General features: G+C 51.3%; 1 protein-coding gene across 1 annotated transcript in view; it reads left to right on the forward strand.

The window, feature by feature from the left end:
- The first annotated feature begins 210 nt into the window (after positions 1-210).
- tekt2 (tektin 2 (testicular)) overlaps positions 211-14,472 on the forward strand; it is a 65,300-nt gene continuing 51,038 nt past the window's right edge. The window contains exon 1 of the mRNA XM_038800255.1: positions 211-812. The gene's annotated coding sequence lies outside the window, so the exon portion shown is untranslated. The remainder of the gene's footprint in view (positions 813-14,472) is intronic.

The raw sequence follows: 14,472 nt of genomic DNA on the forward strand, positions 1-14,472 counted from the left end.
ACTCGATGGGTCGAATTGGCCTCCTTCTGCTCTGTAGGGATTCTATGATTCGTGGTAGTCTATAATCTCGCATTTGTGTGTTCACCTTATCGGACCAGATGTGTTCATGCTTACCAAATAGTAAACCAGGAATATGGAGATAAATGTCCAATCCCAGTTCTCGTTACAGAGACGTTGTATGAATGTGACTTCTAATAGCAAGGCATCATATGTATTAGGCTCAGGCCTATGAGCAGGTTGCTCCGTGCATCCGAAAGGGGACTTTTGCCGAACCAGCTAAGTGTTTCCAATATTTTCTTTTATTGTCACCCTAATATTTTGTGAGCCATACCCTTGCATGGACTGTTTTATTCGCCTCAAACATCTGTCCCGGGTTCTTCAATGCAGATGGTGCTGAATTTAAAGCTTTCGGCTGAATTCAGGTCGCCTCAGGTTTCAGTAATTGTTGCCTTGCCAGCCAGTCAGGACTTGGGTCCAACGGCCTTACTGAGGCTCGGCTACATTTTCAAAGGCTGCCTTTCTCTCAGCCTAAGCGGCAATAGCAAAGAGGGAGTTCGAATGATTGATGCAGCGCCGGCTTTGAGCCGGGTGGCGCCTTACTTATTGTTGCACTTCCAGTTGTCATGGTTGTGTTTATTGAAGCACCGCTTTTCTGATTGGTGCGAAGGGTCCGGTCTCCAAGCAACGGCGGCTGGCGTTGGGAAGGAGCGCCTGGAAGGGCCGAGGAACCAAGCTAGAAGGTGTTTAATCTGAGCCGGACCCCCCCTCACCCCCTCTGATCAACAGCCCTCCGAAGCTCGGACAAAGTGTTGGTAAGCACCTGGGGCATGAATGTACCCAAATGTGCATTTTCCTAGCGTATAGTTTTAAGTAATAGAAACGCTTATTTTCGCTGCGTTGAGTCGAATCTCCAGGTGATATTATTGCCTTCAAATAAATGGTAAAACTTTGGGGAATGTCCACCTTTCCCAAGTGGCAAAGCAGCCGTGCTTAATTACAGTCTCTGAATGACCCGGTCCCAACCCAGGCAGCAAACAGGGGGTCACCATGGTAAGGCAGAGGAAAATGGCTTGTGCTGGAAAAGTGTACTTGGACGGACATGAGGTGAAAACCAAATCATGCCCCGTAATGGAGAGCCCCATTCAGCCAGCTTGCATGTTTTTTTTAAATTAAAGTACCCAATTCTTTTTTTCCCCCATTTAAGGGGCAGTTTAATGTGGCCAATCCACCTATCCTGCACATCGTTTGGATTGTCGGGGGGAGACCCACAAGTTTGCGTGTTAATATTCAAACCGAAGATCACACATAAGAGAAGAACCTATTTGGCAAATGCAATGGAGGGCTGCTGGTTTCAATTCCTGAAACTTGGATGAATGGAAAATGGGTAGAAACAAATTTTTAATAAAAATTTAAAGTACCCAATTCATTTTTTCCAAATAAGGGGTAATTTAGCGTGGCCAATCCATCTACCCTGCACATCTCTGGGTTGTGGGGGCGAAACCCACGCAAACACGGGGAGAATGTGCAAACTCCACACGGACAGTGACCCAGAGCCAGGATCGAACCTGGGACCTCGTGAGGCAGCAGTGCGGGTAGAAACAAATCTGATTGAAACTTGGAAGAAAATTATTCTTTAAAGTTTAAAACCAGCAAAGGGCAACCAAAAGATTAATAAGAAGTGAGAATAGAATGATAGTAAATCCAATCAGAAATATCAAAACCTCATGCAAGAGCTTACAAGTAAACAAAAAGAGTAACTAAAGTAAACCTTGGTCTCTTAGACACAGAAGGAGACAGGAGGAATTATTATGAGGAATGAGGAAATGCCAGTGAAATGGAAAAAAAATCTGTCTGTTTTTGTTGTGGAAGACACAAATTGCATACCAGAATTAGAGGGTAACCCAGGACTAATAAGAGTGAAGAGCTTAACTAAGTAATATCAGAAGAGAAAAACTATTAGGGAAACTTATGAGTCTAAAAGCCAATAAACTCTGTAGGACCTGATGGCATTCTTCGCAGGGATCTAAAAGTGGTTGTTGCAGGGTTAGTGGATACACTGGGTATGATTTTTCAAAATTCCCGGGATTCCCACCGGATTGGAAGCTAGCAAATGTAACAACTTTATTCAAGAAAGGAGTGAGAGCTAAAACAGGGAACTACAGGCCAGTTAGCCTGACATCAATCATCATGAAAATGCTGGAACTTGTTATGAAGGAAGTCTTAATGCACAGTGAACCTGGTATTATAAAAGTGAAATTATGTTCGACAAATTTCATAGATGTTGTAGAATCCCTACACTGCAGAAAGAGGCATTTCAGCCCATCGAGTCTGCACCGACCATCTGAAAGAGCACCTTAGCTAGGGTCAGGCCCCACCCTATCTCCGTAGCCCAGTAACCCCACCTAACCTTTTGGACACTAAGGGCAATTTAGCATTGCCAATCCACCTAACCTGCACATTTTTCAACTGAGAGGAACTGGAGCACCCGGATGAAACCCATGTAGACATGGGGAGAAAGTGCAAACTCCTGGAATTGAACCCGGGTCCCTGGCGCTGTGAAACAACAGTGCTAACCACAGTGCTACTGTGCTTTTAAAAAGACATTGGGATGGCGAGTAAAAGTCACAGTAATCCCAGAGGGCCATAAACTGCATTCCCCTTTGAGAAAGAGAGAGCTGACTGGTGGTGATTAAACCTCAGAGTCATCACACCTCAGGGGAGGGACAACATAGAGAGGACAGGGCCTTCATGCTACCTCAGCCAGTATGGGAATTGAACCAACGCTGTTGACCTTGCTCTGAATCACTAACCTGCTGTTCAACCAACTAAGCTAACCAACTTCCCAAAATCGACAATGGTTTCATGGTGGTCTTTCAACTTTTAATTCCAAATTTCTATTGAATTCAAATCTCACCATTTGCCATGGTAGGATTTGAACCCGGGTCCCAAGAGCATTACCCCGAGTCTCTGGATTACTGGTCCAGTGACAATACCACTAGGCCACTGCCTAAGCACAAAATTTAGAGTACCCAATTATTTGTTTTCTAATTAAGCGGCAATTTAGCACGGCCAATCCACCTAGCCTGCACATCATTTTGGATTGTGGAGGTGAGACCATGCAAACACGAGAAGAATGTGCAAACTCCACATGGACAGTGACCCGAGGCCGGGATCGAATCCGGGACCTCAACACCGTGAAGCAGTAGTGCTAACCACTGTGCCACCATATTTTATAAATTTAGAACACCCATTCCTTTCAACAAGGAAGAAATAGCGAGGCATCTGGATAGAAATTGTCCCATTGGGCAGACGCAGCATGGATTCATAAAGGGCAGGTCGTGCCTAACTAATTTAGTGGAATTTTTTGAGGACATTACCAGTGCAGTAGATAACGGGGAACCAATGGATGTGGTATATCTGGATTTCCAGAAAGCCTTTGACAAGGTGCCACACAAAAGTTCAACGGCTAACAGGCTGGCTCTGTTGTAAGTATATTAAAACCGCTATTCTAATCCTACAAGCACGTGTCCGTAGAATTGTTGGTTCCAAAAATTTAATATCCTTACAAAACAGTCGAAGTAAATCATAGAAGCAGCCCTCAAGCCCGGACGCCTAGAACTCGACCCGAAGGATGCAGAGGCTAAGGAAATTTTTTCCCACTGGCTGAGGTGTTTTAAGGCCTACCTGGCAGAAGCCAGCATCGCCGGAACAACGGAGGAACAAAAGCTCAGCCTACTGCAGGCGAGGGTAAGCCACAGAATCTCCACACAGCTAAATCCGGCCGGTTCTTACACCGCAGCGCTGGCGATATTGGACAAAATGTACGTTGGGCCCATTAACGAGGTTTATGCACGCCACGTTTTTATGACTCGCCGTCAGCGGCCTACAGAAACGCTAGCCGAGTTTGTACGGGAACTGAACAATCTTTCCAATGACTGTAATTATCAAGCCGTTACAGCGGCTGAACATAGGGAGCTTGCTGTGCAGGACGTTTTCGTAGCGGGCCTTAGATCTAACTATGTGCGCCAAAGACTGCTAGAAAAGGGGGCCCGGTACTTAGATACTACAGTGGAGGCTGCTACCACTATGGAAGTCTCCTTCCGCAGCCTCACGTCGTTTCCCGCGGACCCTGCGACCTCATCGTGGACCCCCGAGGCCTGTGCCTCACGGCCCCCCAGCTACCGCGCTGCCAAAGCCAGTTACTCTGCTGCCCCAGCCAGCTACTCAGCTGCCCCAGCCTTCCATTTCTGTGGCCAAAGCCAGCACCCGCAGCAGCACTGCCCAGCCCGTTCCGCGACCAGCAGCAGCTGCGGGAAGAAAGGCCACTATGCCAGAGTGTGCCTCGCGAAAAGGACCCCAGTTTTTAACTCCCCAGTAGAGAGAACAAATTGCTCCCAACACCTGCGGGCCCGAAACGCTGCGGCCTACCCCGCCACGTGCGATCCATGGGGCCGCCATCTTGGCAAACCCCCACCATGCGGCCTGCCACGTGTGACTCATGGGGGCCGCCATCTTCCTCGCCGCTCACCACGTGCGATCCACGGGCCCCATCTGAATCGGCATGCTCAGAAAGCTCATCTGAAGACTACGACTTCCCCGGGCACCCATCACGCGGCCCGCAACTCAGTGCAGCGATCCTGCATCAAGCTCGCCAGAACGTACCGGCATCTACTCGACCGGACGCCCACTCGGAAGACTACGACCTTCCCGGGCACTCATCACGCGGCCCGCAACGCAACGCGGTCACCCTAAATCAATCCCGCCCCAAGCACCTACGAAGTTCGATGGTGGAGGTCAAGATCAACGGGTACAGCACGCCATACCTCTTTGACTCCGGGAGCACTGAGAGCTTTATACACCCAGAGCTGGTAAGACGCTGTTCGCTTCCTATTTTTCCTGTGAGCCAAATTATCGCCCTCGCTTCGGGCTCCCACTCAGTCCAAATCGAAGGATGCACCGTCGCTACGCTCACAATTCGAGGCGCTAGTTATTCAAAATTTAAACTTTATGTCCTGCCTGACCTCTGCGCGCCACTCTTATTAGGCCTGGATTTCCAGTGCAACCTCAAGAGCCTCACCCTCAGCTCCGGCGGGCCCCTGCCCCCACTCACTATCTGCAGCCTAGCCACACTGCGCATCGCCCCCCCCTCCTCTCTTCGCCAATCTCACTCCAGATTGCAAACCAGTAGCTACTCGCAGCAGGCGATACAGCCTACAGGATAGGGTCTTTATCCGATCGGAGGTCCGACGGCTGCTCAGTGAGGGGATCATAGAGGCCAGTAATAGTCCCTGGAGAGCTCAGGTGGTGGTCGTCAAGACCAGGGAAACATTTTGCATGGTCGTCGTCTATAGCCAGACCATAAATCGCTTTACGCTCCTAGACGCGTATCCCCTCCCCAGAATTGCAGACATGGTTAATCAGATCGCCCAATATCGGCTATTTTCCATGGTGGATCTGAAATCTGCATATCACCAGCTCCCAATCCGCCCAGAGGACCGCCACTACATGGCGTTCGAGGCCGATGGCCGCCTCTTCCATTTCCTCCGGGTTCCCTTCGGCGTCACTAACGGGGTTTCGGTGTTCCAACGAGCAATGGACCGAATGGTAGACCAGTACGGGCAGCGGGCCACGTTTCCGTATCTGGACAATGTTACCATCTGCGGCTATGACCAGCAGGACCACGACGCCAACCTCCACCGCCCGAAACCTGCCTTTCTCCAACGAGGAGGTAAAAGCGGTCACCAGGGACTGCCCGATCTGTGCGGAGTGCAAACCACACTTCTATAGACCAGACAGGGTCCACCTGGTCAAGGCTTCTAGGCCCTTTGAACGCCTTGCGATTGATTTCAAAGGGCCACTCCCCTCCACTAACAAGAACATTTATTTCCTCAACATCATCGATGAGTTCTCCCGATTCCCTTTTGCCATTCCATGCCCCGATATGACCTCCCACACAGTCATTAGGGCCCTGCATAGTGTCTTCACCCTGTTCGGTTTCCCCAGCTACGTGCACAGCGACCGGGGTTCGTCCTTTATGAGTGACGAGCTGCGTCAGTACCTGCTCGACAAGGGCATCGTCTCGAGCAGGACTACCAGCTATAACCCCAGGGGGAACGGGCAGGTGGAGAGGGAGAACGCGACGGTCTGGATGACCGTCCTACTGACCCTCTGGTCTAGAAAACTCCAAGTCTCCCAATGGCAAGAAGTCCTCCCAGACGCGCTCCACGCAATCAGATCCCTCCTCTGTACAGCTACAAATCAAACCCCTCACGAGCGGCTCTTCACTTTTTCTAGGGGCACTACCATGGGGGTCTCACTTCCGGCGTGGCTGAGGACACCAGGCCCGGTGCTCCTGAGGAAGCACGTCAGGGGCCATAAAACTGACCCCCTTGTTGAAAAGGTGCGCCTCCTCCATTCCAACCCCCAGTACACATTCGTGGAGTTCCCGGACGGTCGCCAGGACACAGTATCCTTTCGGGACCTGGCACCCGCTGGATCCAGGCACCCGCTGGATCCAGACCCCCCCCCCTACCTCCACTGAGGAACCCCTTACCCCGTTCCCTATGCTGCTGCCCCCTCGCACCCCCGATTCCACAAGCTCGCCCCACCGGTTCCACGCGCCAGCACCAGCCCGCCCCCAGTGCCCCCAGTCTCCGGTAGAGCCAGAAGTGTATGAAGTTTGGATGAGACCCGCCCCGGAGTCTGCCATCATACCCCAGCTCTCAACACCCACCCAGCCACCGCAAGAGGCTGCAACCCCGGTGCTCCGCAGATCGAAACGAACAATTCGTCCACCGGACAGACTAACTCTGTGAGCCACCACCCCCACTGGACTCGATTTTTTTCACAGGGGGTGAATGTGGTGAATGAGATTCACACGGTATTATAATCTGTATATATATGTATCAATATTGTAAGTGCAGTTGCACTACCTGACCACCGGGGGGGGGGGGAGCTCTGGGCGTACTCGAGAGTTTGTACTGAGCTCCTCCCTTGGCTCCGCCTAGGACTCCTCCCCCTGGAGCTGCTGTAAAAAGATCCGTGCCACAGGGTCAGCCAGCCAGTTCACCGAAAGTTCAATGGCTAACAGGCTGGCTCTGTTGTAAGTATATTAAAACCGCTATTCTAATCCTACAAGCACGTGTCCGTAGAATTGTCGGTTCCAACACCAAGGGCGATGTGTCCAAGTTTGCAGATGACGCTAAGATGAATGGTAAAGCGAAAAGTGCAGAGGATACTGGAAGCCTGCAGAGGGATTTGGATAGGTTAAGTGAATGGGCTAGGGTCTGGCAGATGGAATACAATGTTGACAAATGTGAGGTTATCTATTTTGGTAGGAATAACAGCAAACGGGATTATTATTTAAATGATAAAATATTAAAGCATGCTGCTGTGCAGAGAGACCTGGGTGTGCATGAGTCACAGAAAGTTGGTTTACAGGTGCAACAGGTGATTAAGAAGGCGAATGGAATTTTGTCCTTCATTGCTAGAGGGATGGAGTTTAAGACTAGGGAGGTTATGCTGCAATTGTATAAGGTGTTAGTGAGGCCACACCTGGAGTATTGTGTTCAGTTTTGGTCTCCTTACTTGAGAAAGGATGTACTGGCACTGGAGGGTGTGCAGAGGAGATTCACTAGGTTAATCCCAGAGGTTGGATTGAAGGGGTTGGATTATGAGGAGAGGTTGAGTCGACTGGGACTGTACTCGTTGGAATCTGGAAAGATGAGGGGGGATCTTATAGAAACATTGAAAATTATGAAGGGAATAGATAGGATAGATGCGGGCAGGTTGTTTCCACTGGCCGGTGAAAGCAGAACTAGGGAGCATAGCCTCAAAATAAGGGGAATCTATTAGGACTGAGTTTAGGAGGAACTTCTTCACCCAAAGGGTTGTGAATCTATGGAATTCCTTGCCCAGTGAAGCAGTTGAGGCTCCTTCATTAAATGTTTTTAAGGTAAAGATAGATAGTTTTTTGAAGAATAAAGGGATTAAGGGTTATGGTGTTCGGGCCGGAAAGTGGAGCTGAGTCCACAAGAGATCAGCCATGATCTCATTGAATGGTGGAGCAGGCTCGAGGGGCCAGATGGCCTGCTCCTGCTCCTAGTTCTTATGTTCTTATGTTCTTTCCAATTAAGAGGCAACTTAGTGTGGCCAATCCACCTGTCCTGTACATTTTTGCGCTGTGAGGATGAGTCCCATGCAGAAAATGTGCAAATTCCGCATGGATGTGAACTGGGCCAGGATCAAACCCTCCTTTGCATTGTGAGGCAGCAGTGCTAACCACTGCATCACAGTGCTGCCCCAAATTTAAAGTACCCAATTTTTTTTATTAAGGAGCAATTTAGTGTGGTCAATCCACCTACGCTGCACACCTTTGGATTATGTGGTGAGACCCACACAGACACAAGGAGAATGTGCAAACTTCACACCGCCAGTGTCCCGGAGGTTTTGGAGTTATTGGAGATCTCTGAGGATGTTACTAGTGGGGTGGCTAAAGGGGAAGTCAGTATGTGTAATTTACTTGGATTTTGAAGAGGCTTGCGATAAGATCACAAAAGGTTAACATGCAAGATAATGGCTCATGGCGTTGGGGATAATATATTGGCATGGATGAAGGATTTTTTAATGGGCATAAAGCAGAGAACAGGAATGAACGGGATATTTTCAGGTTGACAGGCTGTGACAAGTGGAGTGCCACAAGGATCAATGCTAGGGCCTCAGCTATTTACAATCTATGTTAAATACTCTTGGTCTTTTGTCTAAATCATGTATCCAAGTTTGATGGCAATACAAAGCAAGGTGAGATTGTAAGCTGTGAGGAAGACACAAAGAGGTTGCAAGGAAATATAAACAGGTTGATTCCAAGATTAACATCTGATCTCATGATGGTGCCATCAAGGGCAGCACGGTGGCCTAGTGGTTGGCACAGCTACCTCACGGCGCTGAGGTCCCAGGTTCGATCCCAGCTCTGGGTCACTGTCCGTGTGGAGTTTGCACATTCTCCCCGTGTCTGCGTGGGTTTCGCCCCCACAACCCAAAATAACGTGCAGAGTAGGTGGATTGGCCACGCTAAATTGCCCCCTAATTGGAAAAAATAATTGGGTAATCTAAAAAAAATTTTAAATGGTGGTGCCATCACTAAGATCAGCTAGAACATTTCCCATCTTCACCCCATCTCAGCTCATCTACGCTGATTCCCTCTTTCTTGCCTTTGTTACCTCTGGACTTAACTATTCCAATACACTCCTGGTTGTCCTCCCACATTCTAAACTTGAGGTAAACCAAAACTCTGCAGCCCATGTCTTAGCTCACACCATCCATTTCACCTAACACTCCTGCTCACTGACCTACATTTCAAGGGGACTCCAATACAAAAACAACAAAGTCTTGCAACAATTGTATAGGGCTTTGGTGAGACCACATTTGGCAAATGTGCAGAGGTTTGTTCTAATGCTTAAGGTCAGATATACTTAAGTTGGAGATAGTACACTGAATGTTTTCAATAGATTGGTTCCTGGGTTGAGAAGGTTGTCCTGTGATGCGAGGCTGAGTAAATTGGACCTATAATCTCTGGAGTGTAGAAGAATGGGTGGTCATTTCATTAAAACATACAAGATCCCCCCCCCTAGGTTGTGCTACGCTCTATCATTCAATCTATTTGAGGCTAAGATGGATAAAAATGTTGGTCTCTCAGGGAATTGAGGCATATGGAGAGTGGCAGGAAAGTGGTGGGGTTAAGGCAGAAGATCACCCATGATCGCATTGAACCACGATAAAGTCGATCAGGTTTGTTTCAATTTAACCTAGTGTTGTAAGACCCCTTACTGGGCTCACCCCAGTCCAACGCCGGCATCTCCACATCATGATCGTATTGAATGGCAGAGCAGACTTGAGGAGCCATATGTCGTAAGCCTGCTTTTGTTCTTTCAAATAAAAACTTGGTCAGGGGTCAAATTGCAGGACATCACCGAACTTGAAAAGGGTTTGAAAGAAAATGATGGAGCAGGAATTCAAGGGGCAACATGGTGGCGCGGTGGTTAGCACTGCCTCACGGTACTGAGGATCCAGGTTCACTCTCGGCCCCGGGTCACTGTCTGTGTGGAGTTTGCACATTCTCCCCGTGCTTGCGTGGGTCCCACTCCCACAACACAAAGATGATTAGGATAGGCGGATTGGCCACTCTAAATTGCCCCTTAATTGGGAAAAAAAGAATTGGGGACTCTAAATTTTATTTTTTTTAAATGCAAGGAATTCAAATTTGTGATTTTAAAAGAACAGCACACTGCAGGTACCATCCCAACAGGTGCCCAAAGCCCATTGCCCAGCCCCATACATGGCCCCTGCCCATACACATACCATCAAGCATGGTGGTGGTCAGTGACACGGTGACCCCACAGCCCGTTGCTACCCTGCTGGCAGTCCACCCAAGGAGGACACCCAAAGTAGACCCCACTGGAGGGAGCAGGACAGGGGCTGCAGAGCGTATCACTAATATGGGATGCGACGGCCACCGGGACCTGCCGACAAGGACGGGTGTTGGGGTTAGAGGCCCCCTGGTGTCGGTCACACTGAGGCCTGGGGTGGGGTGTGGAAGCCAAGGTGTCAGGGGAGAATGACTGAGGAGTGGGGTGGGACTGGGAGGGGGGGGGGGGGGGGGGGGGGAAACACGCGGAGGCTGGTGCTGCAATGCAATCCAGGACCACCATCAAGCTTTCTGGACATGGATGGATTTGGGAATACGCACCATGCTAACATGTCTGCCCTTTTCCCCCTGCAGAGAATGATCTTCAGAGCACAGGAATGGTTGCCTTCTGCCTGGCTGCAGCAGCCCTTACGGATGCACTGAGGCTGCAGGCACTGGTGCTGTTCAGGGTGGACCCTGCACAACAGGAGCCTGCCCCAGAGGAGTAGGGGCCAGCCAGTGAGGCTAGAGAGGCGGCGGTCCAACGGGCTGGGGGGGAAGGAGCGAAGGAGGCGTCGCATCAGGCCACATGTATACAGTCGCTGCCTGTCCTTCGAGGACCTGCTGGACCGAGCATGCAACCGAAGACTTTGGCTAACCAGCAACACCTGTTCCAGATGATGGCGCGCATGGAACTGTGGGGGTATGGAGGAGGACACCCACTCCCAGTGGCCAGCAAGATGACGGTCGCCCTGAAAGTTTTCGCAACGGGGTCCTTCCGGGTGCCGAGTGGGCACCTATCTGAGATATCGCAGACATCTGTTCATAGGTACATCTGTGCCATCACGGATGCCATGTTACCCGGCAAAGGACTATATGCACTTCAATGTGAACCGAGCCCACAAGGATGTCTGGGCAGCAGGGTTCACCACCAATGGTGGCGTGACCCAGACCAGGAACAATAGATGGGACATATGTTCCCCTATGGGCGCCAGCTCTTCATGGGATTCCCTTCATCAAACGTAAGGGCTTCCACTCCATGAATATGCAGCTGGTGTGTGACCACCGACTGCACCTGATCCCCAGGCAGCGTGCACGACACATATATCCTGGCACACTCAACAGGGCCCAATGCCTTTGAGATGCTCTCTTGGGTTAAGGAGTTGGCTCTTGGGTGACAATGGTTATCTGCTGCAGTTGTGGCTAATGACATCTGTCCAGAGGCCCCAGACTAACACACAGAACCATTACAAGGGCAGCATGATAGCACAGTGGTTAGCACTGTTGTTCACAGTGCCAGGGTCCCAGGTTCGATTCCAGGCTTGGGTCACTGTCCTAGTGTCGGCACGGATTTCCTCCGGGTGCTCCGGTTTCCTCCCACACGTCCCGAAAGACACCGGGATGTGCCGACTAGGGGCTTTTCACAGTAACTTCATTGAAGTGTTAATTAAGCCTACTTGTGACAATAAAGATCATTAATTATTAACACGTCCTTGCAGCAACCAGGAGCGTCACGAAGCGGTGCATTGGCATCCTGAAGATGCGGTTCCGATGCCTGGACCGCTCTCCCTCTAATATAGCCAAAGGAGGGTCTCCCGCATCGTTCTGGCTTGCTGTGTCCTGCACAACATAGCACTGCAGGGGGACATGCTGGAGGAGGAAGAACCCAGGCCTCATCCGGCGAGGAGGATGCAGAAGATGGCCAGAATGGACAGGGAATGGGGCCTGGGCAGGCACAGGAGGCCACGCAATATGTGCGCCAGGACTGTCGCACACAGGAGAACCTCATCAGTTCCAGGTTTGCCAACTAGGAGGCCTGGCCACTGGCAGTCCAGCCTCCCTGTCCCCACTGTCTCCCCTCTCTGCACCCCAACCTCCCTCCTAGCTTCCCACCAGACTACAGGATGTCAGCCGTGGGTTGGCAGTATCAGCGTGTCCGGCCCATGGGATGAAGGATGATGACAACCCGCTTTGTGATGAGCTCTTGCACTCCGCATCGTTCGGCAAAGTCTGACTCCTGCCTTCGGTATCACATTCCACTGTCTGCCTGGGTGATCACTGCTTGTTTGCTGGCCATTCCACCTCATGGCCCCATAGACCCTCTGGGAGAACGCAGGGGTGGGGATGGGGCTGGCGGTGGTGAGCGGCCATGAGTCACACACCAGGTAGTCTATACCGCATGGCTCCCCCACACTGCCCCCTGCTGCCTTCAAGGGCAACCCCGGATGGGACGTTAGACTGCCCTGAGGGCCCTGCCCTATGCCTTCCTCCAACACCCATACCCCTACAATCTCTGCACCCAACCTAGCCCGTCCCTCGCAACCTTCAGGTAGAGGACCAGCTCCAACTGCTCTCTAGCAGTGAGGACCCACAGGTCTGCCAGAGCCCCTTCGAGTCTTTTCCTGCTCCCGGCGGTAGTGGGCCAACTTCTCCTGGGGAGGACAGATAATGCACAGTGTGAGACACTATGACACAGGGGGTCCGCTGCTAGTGGCCTGTGTGTGCAAGGCACCCGACCAGGGCAGTTCAGGTGTCAGTTTGCGGTGCAGGGTGGGGTGCGAGGGGGTTGCTGGCGGCTGGGTATTGATTGCACTCGGGGAGGGGTGGGGCAGAGGTGGGGGGGGAATGTGGTGTGTGGGAGGGGTTGGGCAGAGGTGTGGCCCGGGGGGGGGGGGGGGGGGGCTTGCGTGCAGGGTGGGATGGGTGGGAAGCTGCAAGGGGTTGGGGAGGGCTGCTGGTTCTGGAGGAGGGGCGTGCGGGGTGTGATGCCATGGGAACAGGTGGTGAAGCACCCTGGCTTGCATAGATGGGTTGCCCATCCTCATGAAGCGCTGCCTCGCCGTCAACCTACTGGAGGTCACACAGGGGGTGGGGGACAGGGGTAATGCCAGGGGCAATGCCAGGGGCAAAAAGGTGGCGGCGCACCCTGGCTGGCCTCGGGGTGAGTTGCCCATCCTCAAGCAGCGCTGCCTACCGGTGGTGACTCACCTGGGCTGCCCTAGCGAGGTCATTCATCTTCTTCCTACATTACATGTCAGATCTCATGGTGGGGCCCAAGTCGCTCAGTGCCTCTGCCACCTCCGCCCAGGCTCAGTTAACCGCCGCAAGGGTAGCTTCCTGCCCACACTGGAGATGGGAATGGCCCGCTTCTCCTCCACAGCATCCAGCAACGTCTCCAGCTTGGCATCTGCGAACCTCTGGGCTGCTCTCCTAGATGGCATCTTCCTGGCATGGCTGGAATGAGTGTGTGCGCCGTGGAATGCTTAAATGTAGCTCCAGCTTGTGATGCTCTTTAGCGCCAAATCCGACCTAAGCGAATCAGATGCTGGCATCAATTAGAATTGCATTAGGGCAGCAGGGTGGCGCAGTGGGTAGTACCATGGTCCCTCACGGCACCGAGGTCCCAGGTTCGATCCCGGCCCCGGGTCACTGTCCGTGAGGAGTTTGCACATTCTCCCCGTGTCTGCGTGAGTTTCACCCCCACAACCCAAAGATGTGCAGGGTAGGTGGATTGGCCACGCTAAATTGACCCTTAACTGAAAAAAAATAATTGGGTACTCTAAATTAAAAAATAAGAATTGCACCAGTTCATGTGGGCAGAGTGCTGGCTCATTAGCATGTCCTGAATGGCTCCGGCACTGAGGCCCCCAAAGGGACCAACGAACACTCCCAATTCAGTTCCGGCATCAACACTTAGGGCTGGATTCTCTGACGCTGGCGTGGGAACCGTGGCAATTTACGACAGAAAAAAAGGGCACAATAACTTTAAATGGGATACCACTTTTTTAAAAATAATTTTCATTGAAATTTTTACAAAATATAAACATCTCAACTCTATTAACAAAACAACCGCGGTAACACCCCAAGAACAATACCCACCCAACTTCAAAAGCAACTACAAACAAAAGAAAAAAAACAAAAGAACACCCAACAACAAAAGGGAAAGAGATAACACCCGCCACATCCCACACACCCATGTACACAGTTCTCCCTCCCACCGATCCAAATCCCCCCCCCCCCCCCCCCCCCCCCCCCACCCTGGGTTGCTGCTGCTGCCGGCCTATTTCCCT

Source organism: Scyliorhinus canicula, chromosome 1, assembly GCF_902713615.1.
Source record: "Scyliorhinus canicula chromosome 1, sScyCan1.1, whole genome shotgun sequence".
Taxonomy (NCBI): domain Eukaryota; kingdom Metazoa; phylum Chordata; class Chondrichthyes; order Carcharhiniformes; family Scyliorhinidae; genus Scyliorhinus; species Scyliorhinus canicula.